The sequence below is a fragment of the Schistocerca serialis genome, chromosome 12 (assembly GCF_023864345.2).
Source record: "Schistocerca serialis cubense isolate TAMUIC-IGC-003099 chromosome 12, iqSchSeri2.2, whole genome shotgun sequence".
Lineage (NCBI taxonomy): Eukaryota > Metazoa > Arthropoda > Insecta > Orthoptera > Acrididae > Schistocerca > Schistocerca serialis.
Window position 1 is genome coordinate 188,893,154 of NC_064649.1, and position 16,406 is coordinate 188,909,559.

Sequence of the window (16,406 nt, forward strand, 5' to 3'; positions counted from 1 at the left end):
AATAGGTCGCACGAATGATTTGTAAGCAATCTCCTTTATAGACTGATTGCACTTCCCCAGTAATTTACCAATAAACTGAACTCTACTGCCTGCTTTCTTTACTCATTACTGAGCCTATGTGATCATTCAATTTCGTATCCCTATAAAGTGTTACACCCAGGTATTTGTATGATTTGGCCGATTCCAACAGTGACTCATTGATATTTTCGTCATAGGATACTACATTTTTTCTATTTTTCGAAGTCCACTATTTTACATTTCTGAACATTTAAGAGCAAGTTGCCAATCTTTGTACCACTTTGAAATTTTGTCAAGAGCTTACTGATTATTTATGCAGCTTCTTTCAGATAGTATTTCATTATAGATAACTGCATCACTTGCAAAAAGTCTGAGATTACAGTTAATATTGTCTTTAAGGTCATTAATATACAACATGAACAGAAGTGTCTGGACACACTTCTGTGGGGCACACCCTGAGTTACTGCAACACCTGACAGTGACTCTCCATCAAGATAGCACACTGTGTCCTCCCTCCCGAGAATTCCTCAGCCTGCTCACAACTTTCACTTCACAGCCCATACAATGATCCTTTCAGTAATAAGGATAGCTACGGTACTGAGTCAGACGCTTTTCGGAAATTGAGAAATGTTGCATCTCCGTGACTGCCTCGATCTGTGGCTTTTAAGATTTCCTGTGAGAAAAGTATGAGTTGGGATCCACACGATCAATGATTTCAAAATCCGTGCTGGTTGGGATGGAGGAGGTCATTCTGTTCAACATACAGCATTACATTTGTACTCAGAATATATTCTAAGATTCTACAGCAGATGGATGCTAAATATATTGGATGGTAGTTTTGTAGATCACTTCTGCCATCCTTCTTGTGGAAGTGTGTGTCCTGTGCTTTCTCCCAACTACAGGGCACAGGTTTTTGTTTGAGTGATCTGCGATAGATTATTGTAAATTAGCCACAGGTCTGATATGGAATTTGATGGAGATTCCGTCAGGCCCTGTAGATTTGTTCAGTTCTAGTGATTTCAGTTATTTTTCAACACCACTGACACTAAAATCTATATTGCTTATCTTTGCAGTGGTGCAAGAATTAAATTGAGTCAGTACCCGTAGATTTTCCTTTGTAAAAGAACATTTGAAAATAAAGTTAAGCATTTCTGCTTTTGCTTTGCTACTCTCAGTCTCAGTCCCTGTCGTGCCCACGAGTGTCTGGAGACATACCAGCAACAGCCTTTACTCACGATCTGAATTTCTTTTGGTTTCTCGACAGGCCTTCGACAAATTTCTGTGACGGTAGTCATTACTCTCTTGACAGCCAAATTTGTAGCGCCTCTCTGTCCGTAGCCCAATGTTTTAAGAAAATGAACTGCTCTACTAGGTACATATCTGTCAAATTTATGGGCAATTATTTTTTTAAACCTAAGCCACAGTTTGTCTGCAGTATTCTCACTAGAGCTCAATGTTTTGAGTTCCTTACTGAGATATGGCACTACGTCATCTCTATCTAGTTTACTGAATTTGTGAATGTTTCTACTCATTTTGGTGCTTTTTGTATTTTGCTAATCATTGTTACTACAGCTGCCTCAGTCACTGATACCGGCCTATGTGTAAATCCTCAAAGAGCTCAGGTTTATTTATTATTGTTATATCCAATATATTTCTATCGTGACTGGTCTTCCAGACAGTATGAAGTAGGTGGTTTAATAATGTTTTGCAGGGTACCCTGCCATGCCCACCACTTACAAAACTGTATTCTTCTCATCTACTATGAGAAATACACCACATCCATTTACCATTAGCCTACTCTTTCAATACGCATTTAAAGTTTTCGCAAAAATCTCACTGCCATCAGTTTCCGGTTTTAACCGGATTTCTGCACCTAGCATTATGTGAGTCACTCTCATCTGAATCCTGCTGCAATTAATCAGTAGGATTTTAAGACTCTCACCTGTACGAGGCATTTCTTTGAATCTTATACGGACACTTCTGCGTCCCCTACATCTGTCATTGTCTGGAGTGAATATTGGGTTACCTAATCTAAAAAGCCCTTGGGTGCACTCAATGCACATTCAGCTACCTGGGTAGCAGCCTCTGATATGTAGTGCATTTCTTATCCATTTAGGGGGACCGTACAGTTCTCGACGTTATCTTGCTATTCCAGAAAGTTTCAGAACCTTTGAAGCCTGTCATTCGACCCTTCCACTCCATTCAGAACTGTGGTGCCACAGTAAGTTCTGGGGTCAGTGCTGTAAACCGTGACCTTTGAACAAGGATGGTCTCCTCAGCCTTTCCTGCCATCTGCTTGGGATAATTTGAGTATGACCTCGGAGCCAAGATGACAGGCATCATTTGTTCCAACACCCACCACAACCGGTTCTCGGTTGTGCCTCATTTTGTCAACGGCTGCCAGACTAGCCTCTTCGGTATGCTGAATGAGACCCCCCAGGCAGGTGAATCTTATCTTCCTTTACATCCCTAGCTGACATTTCCCTAACAGGTACCATTATTTGCCATACATTTGAACTACAGATTAGTGATGGACTGTACACTTTCACATTTCCCTTCTCTTGACCTGAGACAGAACAGGTTTCTGACAGTGAAAGTGAGTCTCACTGGCTGAGTGTAGTTTCAGGGGAAGTCAGCATTTTGAACTTGTCTGTTATTGAGATGGGTCTAACACACGGAGTTCTCCCTGGTTCCTGTCTCCCCTGGAAATGTTGCCTAGCCCTCCCACTGACACGTCACCCACAGCCGAGTGGATGAATAGTCTTCTGTAGAGGAGACAGGAGAGGATAGTGCTGGAGGTAACTTTGTTACCTCTGGTACAAAACTCTGGGGAGCTCTCCCAACACACATATTCAAAGCAGTTTCCAATTGTTTGACAATAGTTAGACAATTTCCATCTATCTCATCCCATGTTTGAGAACAGCCTTCACAGTGAGGCTCCGTTGTGGCGGGTGCAATGTTTTACTAAACAGCAACAAATAACTTTAAAATAAGTCTGCTGATTCTCTTTTAATTTCTGGATTTGTTAAGCTAAAAGTATTACTAATTCCCTTTAAGTGCTGAAGCAATAAGCATACAAAACAGTATTTCCATAAAGCAACCTGGGACAAAAATTACTAATTTCATGAAACTTACTTTCAGAGTTATAGTCGTTAAAATTTATGATAAATGTGGACAGTGGAAATGTCGAGACATTACTGGCTGTCACCTTTGATCCAAGAAGTCACGAATATAGCATACTTAGCCATATTACCTCTGTCCACCACATTGACAAACTCAGTAAATTAACAAAACAAAAACAAATACAAAATTTGATTATAGTAATTTAAAGAATAACATGAAAGTAACAGGAAACACGTAGGAATTAGGGGATTTTGGGTAGTGATAAACAAAACAAATGACTTTCTGTGTTAACTCACATACCCAAGCAAAATAATACACAGGAATCAATAACATCTACATTGCATGAAGGCCACAAAAACCCACACAATTTGGTATTGTCATTTTTTATTAACCTGTTTAGGTAAACCGAGCTTTATAATACCAATTAATGAGTAAATTTGCAAGAAAATGTATCAAAAAAGTCTAACCAAAAATCCAAACCTCACTACAAATTCTTGTATTGGAAACTTCAATTGACCACATAGCTAGAAAGAAGTCCACGATACTAAGAAAGCAAAACTTGCAACAAAAATTGGCACTGAAACCTCCACTTGACCTATATAACTAGAATTCTGCCCTCAGTACCAAGAAAGCAAAACATGCTGCAAAAACTGTTACTGAAAACATCACTTGATGTACATGCATAACTGACACATTGCCAACCTATGAGCATCAGACACACAGCATTCACTGGCCCTGACACTCATATATTTAGGTATACAACTGAATCACATTCTGCTATATCAAATAAATCCACGACATTCTTCTTAAAATGCAAAAAATTAAAAATGTACTTACCAAGCAAAATCCCCCTTCACATGCGCACGCGCACGCACGTGCACGCACACACACACACACACACACACACACACACACACACACACACACACACACACACACGAACTTCATTAGCGGGGAAAGATGTGTTTGTGTGTGTGTGTGTGTGTGTGTGTGTGTGTGTGTGTGTGTGTGTGTGAGAGAGAGAGAGAGAGAGAGAGAGAGAGAGAGAGAGAGAGAGTGTGGGGCAGTGTGATAAAACTTAAGAATATATCTGAATCCAATTAAAAGAGATTGTCATATATCAAAATCAGATTTTAGGCACTGACATGTAGGTAAGAAGTACATCGAACAATGAAAAATCCAGGAAGCTGAAGAGACTGTGGACACGTGCGTGCGTGCGTGCGTGTGTGTGTGTGTGTGTGTGTGTGTGTGTGTGTGTGTGTGTGTGTGTGTGTGTGTCTGTCTATTTTTACAAAGGCCTTATTTTGTGACAGTCTTTTTGTTGTGCCTATCTGCGACTCAGCATCTCTGCTATATTGTAAGAAGTACGTCATTTTATATAAATCACCAAAATTGCTAAGCAGTGCACTGAAAAGTATCTTTTAAGAGAAATAGATCAAATATGGGAACCAGTGAGACAAAAGCGTATGATAAATGTAATCATGGTGAGTAACTGAAAATACAGGGCGGTATAATGAAATATAGGTGTGCAGAATGCTGACATGTGAAATTTAATGCTGTGTAATATTTAAGCTGTTCTTTTAGGCTCCTGCGAAATCACGACCTTGGAAAATGGAGCATTTCAAAACAAAACAAAAACCACACTACGTTTTTGAGATGATTATTTAAACTCCCACATTCAGATGTGACTTAGACTTTGGGCTACACTACAGATCAGTCTGCCGCGGCAGCCAGTTTTCTTCCATTCACATTTGATGGCTTCCCCAACTGACAATTAATTAAACATTCCACATTAACATAGACTTCAGGCTATGCTACATATGTGTTTGTCATTACAGTGAGTTTTCTTTGATTCACATTTGTTGGCTTCACCATCTTGCAACCAAACTGTGACATTCCAAAGTAGCCTAGGCTTATAGCTACACTACAGATCCTTGTGTACTGTGATCATTTTCTTCCATTCACATTCATTGACTTCACCAGTGCCCAACCACACTAACATTTCAACTGTACATTGATCATTCCATAATGCTTTGCTCAAGAATGTGTTTATTTTAGGAATGTCTTTTAATTTTGTTTCTCCCTGCCCAAAACTCTATAATTCTCAAGCGTCATGTTAGTTTCATGTTCTGAAGTGAAATAAAATGGTCTCCGGTTGTCGGTAGTAACCGAGTCCTTGTTTATAGTTCTGTCTGTCATTCTGATGCTTCATGCGATCACCTTTGTCTCATTTGAGCCCGACGCTTGCCTTCTCGTAGCTCTCTCGACGCTGTGGAAATGCTGCACAGTGCCACTACTTCTGGCCGTGTGACTTCGACTCCTCCTGCAGAAGGTCAAGGTTGTAATACCTCTTTATATTCGATGAATTATTCTGATACAATTCTACCCTTGAATGATGTTTACTAACTTTCTATCTTCATACTTGCAGAATCCATGCGCAAAGTAGTTTCATACAATAGCTATGCCATGAGCACATAATTATTCTTTGTAGTACTCTCTCTGGTGGTTGTCAGAAAAAGCTTCCGAGATTGTCTTCGTGCCGATTAGCCTGAGCTTTGTTTGAAGAATTGTAATCTGAATATTGAAATTTATGACAAAAGATAACTGATACGAAATTGTACGATTAAAAGGGAAATATATATATATATATATATATATATATATATATATATATATATATATATATATATATATATATATTTATTGCTCCTTTATACAAAAGGTGTGTATTTGACATTTGAGAATTAATGATATCCATCAATATATTGCGTAGTTGTTAATCAGAAGGGACCTTCCGAAAGACTGGATACGAACCTGCATTTAATAATCCAAGAGCTCCATTACTTCTTCAGAAGGTTAAACTTCATCAAAACCAAATATCCGCATAATCTGAGGTTTCCCGACTGATTATACAATGCTCCCAAAATTACGAGGCATTTTATTTGTACAGATTAGCAGACTGCCACAAAGCACGAGCCTGCAGAGAAGAAGAATCATCGCCTGATTTCATTCTAACAAGTAAAATTTCTGAATCATTTGAGTGACTGAGATATGATTGTGTTTCCTATTATGAATGACTGATTGCTTGAACGAATTGAGAACTACATAACTACATAATTACATAGATAGGAGGAAAAATTACTCAGTCTGTAAGAGAGTGCAGATGTACATCAACTATTTACGCAAAGATGTAAACAGTGTATCGTTAAATCTTCTGTATTATATGTTCACTACTTCTCTGTGTACAACTTCAGTGACACTCTAGGTGAACAGATCTCAGGAAGTCTCAACATACATAAGTCTTGCTTTGATATTAGCCAATGACTGAGTGACAGTTCTAACAACTTTCATCATTTGATTTCTCTGTTGACTTTCTTGCACACTTCTTTTCACTCCTCGTCCTTCAAGCCACCACTGAGCTGCGACGTCCCAAAGAAAAAGCGCTCTGCCACGGCAGGTGGAGTGTTTTATTCACCGTCGTGCCTTGCTGATGTCTGGAGCTGACATTATTTACAGTTCATCTGCACAGACGTAAAATTAGGGCACACACAGTGTAAGGTTGTCCACTTAATAAATACCTAAAATATGTTTTCCACTCTAATACAGCCGGTATTGGAAATTTTGGTATTTCTGTACATCCCGTATAATAAAAATTTTTAAAAAGCTTAAAGTGTGTCACTTGCTGACAGATGTGTGGTTCCCGTGCTGAAAGAGGCCGCCAGCTCTCTCGAGAAACTGCAGCTGCACCTCTTTGACGTGGCACCCGAGGAGGAGGCCGCGACGTTTGCAGATCTCGGAGAGCTGCACAACCTGCGTGAACTGCACTGCAACTAGCTGTGCCCGCACCGGCCTTGCCTCATCTCTCTCGCCTTCCAGTAAGTCATTCCTCACTATTTATAGGTACGAGGCTGAGTCGATATAAATCAGATTTTATTTTTTAAAAATTCATTTATAGAAAAAAAGGCAGTTACAATTTATTTTTCCACATAATTCCCTGCTTTAGAAGTACATTTTTCCCAGGGAGAAGGAAGGTTTCTTTATTGCAGCATTATAGAATGCAGCTGGTCACGTCAGAAGCCAACTGCGCACGGATTCCTCCACACCCCCGTCATCTTCAAATTGGTGCTCTCCTAGAGCTTTTTTCAAGCTGTCCAAATAAATTGAAATCACATTGTGATAGGTGCGGGCTGTAAGGAGGACGACTAAGTTAAGTCCAGTGCATTTTCTGTAATTTGGAGATCACCAGAGCTGCAGTATCGGGTCCAGCACTGTCACAGAGGACGACGACCTGTCAAATCGGTCGACCTCGTCTTTTGAGGCGATACGCAGCCCTCACATTCTTCGGCAGCTCACAGTAGTATGCAGCACCGATTGTGCATTGCTCGTGTAAAAATGCAGTGAGCAAAATGGCTTACCGGTAAAAATGAAAAATGGTGGAAAGAACCACGCCAGCTGACGTCTGAGCCCTGTCTTTCCCTGGGGCTTCCTCCCCCTCCCTCCAACACTCCTTACTGGCCCGTCTGGATGTGTGAGTGCAGTGGTGGACTGACACACAGGTCACAGCTGACGATCCGACTCAAAAGTGCATCACTTTATTTCTCAAACCTTGCTGTAAGACTTTGACAGACCTCCGAATGTGTCAGCTTCTGATTTTTGATTAAAAGGCGAGGTACCCATGTGGAACAAACTTTCCGGAGCTGTAGGTAATTTGTGACGATCGCTCGAAAGCTCCCGTAACTTATTTCTGATACTCTCACCTATCGGTCGCCTTCGAGAATGTATCGAACTGCACAAATGTCTCAGTTTGTAATACTGGTCCGAGGATGATGATCGTATTGCTGATTTTCCACACGTTCCCGTTCTTCCTCGAAATCTTTATGCCAGCAAACACACGCATCCTTGACAGTATTTGATCACCGAACTGTGCAATCAGTCTCTGGAAGATTTCTATCACTCTAACTCTTTCACGAGCAAGAATTTTTGTAATAATTATGCATCGCGCAGTGGAGAGGTAGACCTGTCACTCAGATATCTTGCGCATTACGGACGGAGCTGTCGGAGGTATGCGATAGCCGGCTCTCCCTGCTCCTCACGGAACCACCCGACAATACTAGCAGCACAGGTCCGGTCCTACCAACTGTTGGCGCTCAGGAACAAAAATCCCATTTGTATTTGATTCACCCTCGTACCAACTCTGTTAAGTGTCAGGATGGTTTGAAGAAGACTGTAAAAAGAAAATGACAGAGGGAAATGAGGCAAGAAAGAAAATGATAAACAGGGCAACAAAATCTAATACGGAAGATTTCACAAAGGAAAGGGAGGAAGTAAACAGAATCAACAGAAGAAAGAAATGAAAATCAGAGAAGACACGAATTATGGAGCTAGAATAAAAATGTAACGGCCAAGAAGTAAGAAAATTCTATGAAAGGGTTCGTGAACTAAATAAAGGCTTTTATTCGTGTACTGTATTCTGCAGTGCTAAAGAAGGAAATTTTATAGGAGGAGAAGAACAGATTCTGGAATGGTGGGCTGAATATTTTAGTAAACTGCTGATCAGAGATATACGGAAACCTCTTTATAACTTTCCCTCAGATAATGTTTCCCCCGTGTTCTGTCTTTCTTTTCCAGTCCCGACGAAAAGCCCGTTTGCCCACTGCTAAAGTTTCCTCTTTAGTATGTTTACTCTGTACAACACTTTGCTCCATGTAACATTCATATTTTTGGAACCCTAACCAATTATTTCTCTCCTCATAGCATTTAAGCCTTTGGTGGAGGTGCTTCATTTCCCGTCCTGTGTATTTGCACAAGCTCTGAAAGGTCACACTGGGCGTGAGTCACACGTCAGCATCAGTGCCCGCGTGATGTGAGATGTGACACACATTCTGCTTGTCGTTTGTCTCGTCGGCACTGTTTTTTTGTTTTTCGTGTGAGCAAACGGTGAACAGCTGTACGGTGTGTTTAACACTCCACCTCAATTACACTATACACCTGAGGTGCACTGCAGGCATACGTGTTTGGAACTGCAGATTGGTTCACGTCAACCAATTACACAGTACACACAGGGTATCCCTGGCACGAATCTGCGTGTTTACACTAGATGGAATAAAATGTGAAAATGGAAGGAGAATTAGTGATTTTTCGTAACATAATTCATTTGAATTAAAAATTTTTGACAGGTGTGACCTTGAGGTTCCTATTTTTTAAAGTAATTGTTGTTCTGTTACGTAGCTAGCACAAAATTATTTTATTACTGTTCTGAATTATGACCCAACTGTTTTGTATTATAATGGTTGTTTGCTCAAGGACACTTTATCTAAATTTATAACAATAATGGAAATTCCAGGATGGAGCAATACGTAAAATAAGGGAAAGGCAATTACCTACGGTCTAACAGATTGGTATGTGGAACATAGAAACACTTAAAAGCAACAACATTCATCCTAGCTTTTGAGCATTTACTCTTCTTCCAGCAGTAGTACACACAACCACACAGGCCATAAATTTACACACGGTAGACGTAGCCGTTTTTCGAATATTTCCCTGGCAGTGCCTGTAACCATTAGGATGAGGGCAGGATGATGATGTCAATGACTGTGATGAAAAAAACAAGCGTTTTTGGGTTCACCCTGGATGGGAAGAAGGAATCTGGGGCCTGAAGATCCATTTATACAAAGGTGGCTGAAGGATTTGAAACATTCAAAACATTCAGAAGATTTATGATGACCCCTCGGGTACAACAATAGCACAACTTTCTCATTTGGAGCAAGAAATGGTTCTAATACAGCCCAGAGGAAATAGGAAGCAAACATGTTTGCTTGATTACTTCAAAGAACCCTGGGTACAGGATGTTCAATTTGTGTCAGTTCATAGATTTTTGCGAAAGTCTGACTGAAGTTGTATTTTAGAAGTTCATTATTAAAGTAATTATTTGTAGCTAATTCTTTTTTAATTTTTACTATTTACTGTCTTCTTATGTAGTATAACCTCAGTAAAATTTGACTCAACTTTTATAATCATCAATTAGAAGTCTTCACCTTTACAGTGTTTACCTCGATGCAGTGTTGAGAAATCGTGGTCCCTTGAAAAAAAATATCATAGAGAGATTTCACTGTAGTAATACTGGAAGAAAATGAAACAGGGCACAGTCGGCCATGCACAGTGGTAGCTAGGATGAAATATTTGCACCCACAACAATAGTAGAGAAAATTAGGTTGCCAGTTAAAAGCCTGAAGAATAATGGGGTCTCGGAGAACAATAACATTTCAGCAGAGATGACTGAAGGTGGTGGTGAACATCTGACACACCCTGTCCACCAGCTGATCTTTGAAATATGAGAAAAAGAAGTGGTGTCAGACCAGTGGAACTTGGCCATTATTTGCCCGATTTATAAGAAGAAGGAGAAAGCAGATTGTGAAAATTACTGTGGTATCGCCTTATTTGATGTTGTGTACAAAGTCTTAGCCAAAGTCATTCCTGTGAGACTCATTCCATTTGCAGAAGAGATACTTGGAGACCATCAGTGTGATTTCTGACAGGGCAGATCAGTGACTGACTGTATATTTACTATAAGGCAAATAATGGAGAAGCACTATGAACATAATGTGGATGTACATCAGCTCATTGTAGGTTTCAAAAAGGCTTACAATAGCTTTAAAAGGAAGAAGCTATATCAGATTGTAATGGGTATGAAATTTCATTATAAACTAATGAGATTGGTACAATTGGTCCTCACCAGCATGAAATGCCAAGTGCAAATAGAAAGAAATTCTTCTAAAAATTTGAAGTTAACCAAGAGTTATGACAGGGGGATCTACTATCTGCACTACCTTTCAACATAGTGTTGGAGAAAGTGATGAGAAGGGGAAAGATCAATAACCCATGTGGTACTCTGTTTAACCATGTGAACCAAAACCGAGCATATCCCTATGATGATTGCATGTTGTCCAGAAAATTGAAAGAACTGGAACAAGTATTTGGCAGACTAGAAAAGAAAGCAGAAGAGTTGAGCATTTGAGTAGATGACATCAAAACTCAGTACTTCTTTGCTTCCAGGAGAAATGCTGCTGTTAAAGAGAAATACATCGAGTTGAACGGGACCAACTGTGAGAGATGAGAGAAAGTCTAGTGCTCAGAAGTGCCGATAATTGATAATAACAGCATAAGCAAAGAAATAATAGGTGTGGATTGCTGTGTGAGATAGAGCTTACTGGCCCCCGATTAAGATTATTTAGTCACATAGACCGAGCAGAAAATTGAGGTGACTTTCTGTCAAGCAGTTATGAGGCAGGTTGTAAGATAGACTATGTGATCAAATGTATCTGGACACCTGACTAAAAATGACTTACAAGTTTGTGGAACCCTCCATCAGTAATTCTGGCATTCACTTTGTTGTTGGCCCACCCTTAGTCTTGATGACACCATCCACTCTTGCAGGCAAACGTCCAATCAGGTGCTGGAAGGTTTCTTGGGGAATGACAGCCCATTCTTCACCACAGAGCACTGCACTGAGAAGAGGTATCGATGGCAGTAGTAAGGCCTGGCATGAAGTCAGTGCTCCAAAACATCCCATAGGTGTTCTATAGGATTCAGGTCAGGACTCTGTGCAGGCCAGTCCATTACAGGGATGTTATTATCATGTAACCACTCCGCCATAGGCGGTACATTATGAACAGGTGCTCGATCATGTCGAAAGATACAATCGCCATCCTTGAATTGCTCTTCAACAGTGGGAAGCAAGAAGGTGCTTAAAACGTCAATGTAGGCCTGTACTGTGATAGTGCCACTCAAAACAACAAGGGGTGCAAGTCCATTCCATGAAAAACACGTCCACACTATAACACCACGAGCTATAAATTTTACTGTTGCCACTACACACACTGGTAGATGATGTTCACTGGGCATTCGCCATACCCACACCCTGCCATCGGATCGCCACATTGCATACCGTGATTTGTCACTCCACACAATGTTTTTCCACTGTTCAATCGTCCATTGTATGTTTATGCTCCTTACACCGAGCAAGGCGTTGTTTGCCATTTACCAGTGTGATGTGCGGCTTATCACCATGAATTCCAAGTTTTCTCACCTCCTGCCTAACTGTCATAGTACTTGCAGTGGATCATAATGCAGTTGGGAATTCCTGTGTGATGGTTTGGATAGATATCTGCCTATTACACATTACGACCCTCTTCAACTGTCAGCAGTCTTTGTCAGTCAACAGACGAGGTCAGCCTGTACGCTTTTGTGCTGTATGTGTCCCTTCACTTTTCCACTTTACTGTTGTTGTTGTGCTCTTCAGTCCAGAGACTGGTTTTATGCAGCTCTCCATGCTACTCTATCCTGTGCAACCTTCTTCATCTCCCAGTACTTACTGCAACCTACATCCTTCTGAATCTGCTTAGTATATTCATCTCTTGGTCTCCCTCTACAATTTTTACCCTCCACGCTGCCCTCCAGTACTAAATTGGTGATCCCTTGATGTCTCAGAATATGCCCTACCAACCGATCCCTTCTTCTAGTCAAGTTGTGCCACAGACTCCTCTTATCTCCAATTCTATTCAACACCTCCTCATTAGTTATGCGATCTACCCATCTAATCTTCAGCATACTTCTGTAGCACCACATTTCGAAAGCTTCTATTCTCTTCTTGCCGAAACTATTTATCGTCCACATTTCACTTCCATACAAGGCTACACTCCGTACAAATACTTGCAGAAACTACTTCCTGACGCTTAAATCTATACTCGATGTTAACAAATTCCTCTTCTTCAGAAACGCTTTCCTTGCCATTGCCAGTCTACATTTTATATCCTCTCTACTTCAACCATCATCAGTAACTCATTTGCTACTTTAAGTGTCTCATTTCCTAATCTCATTCCCACAGCATCACCCGATTTAATTCGACTACATTCCATTATCCTCGTTTTGCTTTTGTTGGTGTTCATCTTATATCCTGCTTTCAAGACACTGTCCATTCCGTTCAACTGCTCTTCCAGGTTCTTTGCTGTCTCTGGCAGAATTACAGTGTTATTGGCGAACCTCAAAGATTTTATTTCTTCTCCATGGATTTTAATACCTACTCCGAATTTTTCTTTTGTTTCCTTCACTGCTTGCTCAATATACAGATTGAATAACATTGGGGAGAGGCTACAATCCTGTCTCACTCCCTTCCCAACCACTGCTCCCCTTTCATGCCCCTCAACTCTTATAACTGCCATTTGGTTTCTATACAAATTGTAAATAGCCTTTCGCTCCCTATATTTTACCCCTGCCACCTTCAGAACTTGAAAGAGAGTATTCCAGTCAACGTTGTCAAAAGCTCTCTCTTAGTCTACAAATGCTAGAAACGTAGGTTTGCCTTTTGTTAATCTGTTTTCTAAGATAAGTCACAGGGTCAGTATTGCCTCACGTGTTCCAACATTTCTATGGAATCCAAACTGATCTTCCCCAAGGTTGGCTTCTACCAGTTTTTCCATTCGTCTGTAAAGAATTCGTGTTAGTATTTTGCAGCCGGGGCTCATTAAGCGTATAGTTTAGTAATTTTCACATCTGTCAACACCTGCTTTCTATGGAATTGGAATTATTATATTCTTCTTGAAGTCTGAGGGTATTTCGCCTGTCTCATAGATCATGCTCACTAGATGGTAGAGTTTTATGTGGCCTTGCTCTCCCAAGGCTGTCAGTATTTCTAATGGAATGTTGTCTACTCCCGGGGCCTTGTTTCGACTCAGGTCTTTCAGTGCTCTGTCAAACTCTTCACGCATTATCGTATCTCCTATTTCATCTTCATCTACATTCTCTTCCATTTCTATAACATAGTCCTCAAGAACATTGCCCTTGTATAGACCCTCTATATACTCTTTCCACCTTTATGCTTTCCCTTCTTTGCTTAGAACTGCGTTTCCATCTGAGCTCTTGATATTCATGCAAGTGCTTCCCTTTTCTCGAAAGGTGTCTTTAATTTTCGTGTAGACAGTATCTATCTTACCGCTAGTGATATGCACCTCTACATCCTTACATTTTTCCACTAGCCATCCCTGCTTAGCCATTTTGCACTTCCTGTCGATCTCATTTTTGAGACGTTTCTATTCCTTTTTGCGTGCATCATTTACTGCATATTTGTATTTTCTCCTTTCATCAATTAAATTTAATATCTCTTCTGTTACCCAAGGATTTCTACTAGCCCTCGTCTTTTTACCTACTTGATCCTCTGCTACCTTCACTATTTCATCTCTCAAACCTACCCATTCTTATTCTACTGTATTTCTTTCCCCCATTCTTGTCAATTGTTCCCTTATACTTTCCCTGAGGCTCTCTACATCCTCTGGTTCTTTCAGTTTATCCAGGGAAATAGAGGGTCTTTCAAAAAAAAAAGTAAAGAATGTTTTGATCTGAGAGCTGCACAATTCTACCCCCAATCCCGCCACTGTGTCTTACACCTTCATTGTCTTCAGTGCCAGTATGACACAAACTGCATGTGTCATTTACTGTTTATTTGTATGATTTTTAAACGTGTGACAAAATTAATGATCCCACCAAGTGAGAGTGTAGAGTGTTTTTCTGCATGGCTGTGAAAGCTGGGAATTGAAGGCGAGAGAGACAGAATGTAATAAATTTAAGAAGAATATAATTAACTTTCTTGAGAATGAGAAGCTTATGTACACGGATCAGCACAGTTTCGCTTGTGTGAGTCAGCTTGCCCTTTTCCCACGTGACATACTGAGAATTATGGATGGTGGGCAACATGCAGATTTCCAGAAAGAATTTGACACGCTACCCCCTTGCAGGCTTGACACGCTACCCCCTTGCAGGCTGTTAACAAAAGTACGAGCATATGGAATGAATTCACAGATATGTGAGTGGCTCGAAGACTTCTTAAATAATAGAACCTAGTATGTTGTCCTCGACGGTGAGTGTTTGTCAGAGACAAGTGTTTCTCCAGGAGTGCCCCAGTGAAGTGTGACAGTAGCGCTCTTGTTCTCTGTATACGTAAATGATTTCGTGGACAGGGTGGGTGGCAATCTGCAGTTGTTTGCAGGTGTCAAAGTTCAGTGACTGTATGAAGATGCAAGATGACTTAGACAAAATTTAGTTGGTGTGATGAATAGCAGCTAGCCCAAAATGTGGAAAAATGTAAGTTAATGTGGATGAGTAGGAAGATCAAACCTGTAATGTTCAGATACAGTATTACTAGTGTCATGTTTGACACAGTCAAGTCATTTAAATATCTGGGATTAACGTTGCAAAGTGATACGAGGTGGAACGAGTGTGTGATCACTGTGGCAGGGAAGCTGAATGGTCGACTTCAGTTTATTGGGAGAATTTTAGGAAAGAGTGGTTCACTTGTAAAGGAGACTGCATATAGGAAGCTAGTACTACTCGAGTGTTTGGGATCTGTATCAGGCCGGATTGAAGGAAGACGTCGAAGCAGTTTAGAGGTGGGCTGCTAGGTTCATTACCAGTAGGTTCGAACTGTACGTGAATGTTATGGAGATGTTTCAGGAACTCAAAGGGGAATTTCTGGAGGAAAGATGAAGTTATTTTCGAGAAACACTATTGAGAAGATGTAGAGAACCCACATTTGAAGCAGGGTGCCAAACGATTCTACTGTCAGTAATATACTCTGTGTGAAGGGCCATGAAGATAAGATAGAGAAATTAGGGGTCATATGGAGGCACGTAGATAATCATTTTTCCCTTTCTCTATTTGCGAATAGAGCAGAAACGGAAATGACAAGTATTGGTACAGAACACCCCCTGCCACACACCATATGACGACTTGCAGAATATCTATGTGGATGTAGATCTAGATGTAGAGAGAGAGAGAGAGTGTGTGTGTGTGTGTGTGTGTGTGTGTGTGTGTGTGTGTGTGTGTGTGAGGGAGATTTAAAGAATTTGAGATGTGAGGTTGAAAGAAGAATGGAGAAAACAACATGAGTGGGTAAAGTGAGGAGTAATGGGGTAGTGAAAAGCATAAAGAAGCAAAGAAATCTCCTAAACTTCATTAAGAAAAGGGGAACAGATTTAGCGGAACACATAAAATGAGTAAAAGGATTTCTGACAACAGCTCTTGAAGGTTCAGTGAGAGCACAGAAGAAAGTGGGAAGGAGTAGAATAAAAATGTAGGATGAAGTCAAAAGAGGAAGATTCCAGCGCAGGAAGCAGTTGACCTCTGGAAAATGGTGTCAGCAAGTAGGCAATAGTCACAGCACCTTGTAATGATCATGAAGTGTGAGGTTCTTAGCATAATGTGGTTTCTGAATGCCA

The 16,406-nt window shown here is 40.5% G+C and overlaps 1 protein-coding gene across 1 annotated transcript in view; it reads left to right on the plus strand.

The window, feature by feature from the left end:
• The window catches only part of LOC126428204 (F-box/LRR-repeat protein fbxl-1-like), a 190,378-nt gene that overhangs the window by 151,318 nt on the left and 22,654 nt on the right, over positions 1 to 16,406 (plus strand). The gene's annotated exons all lie outside the window — the stretch shown is intronic.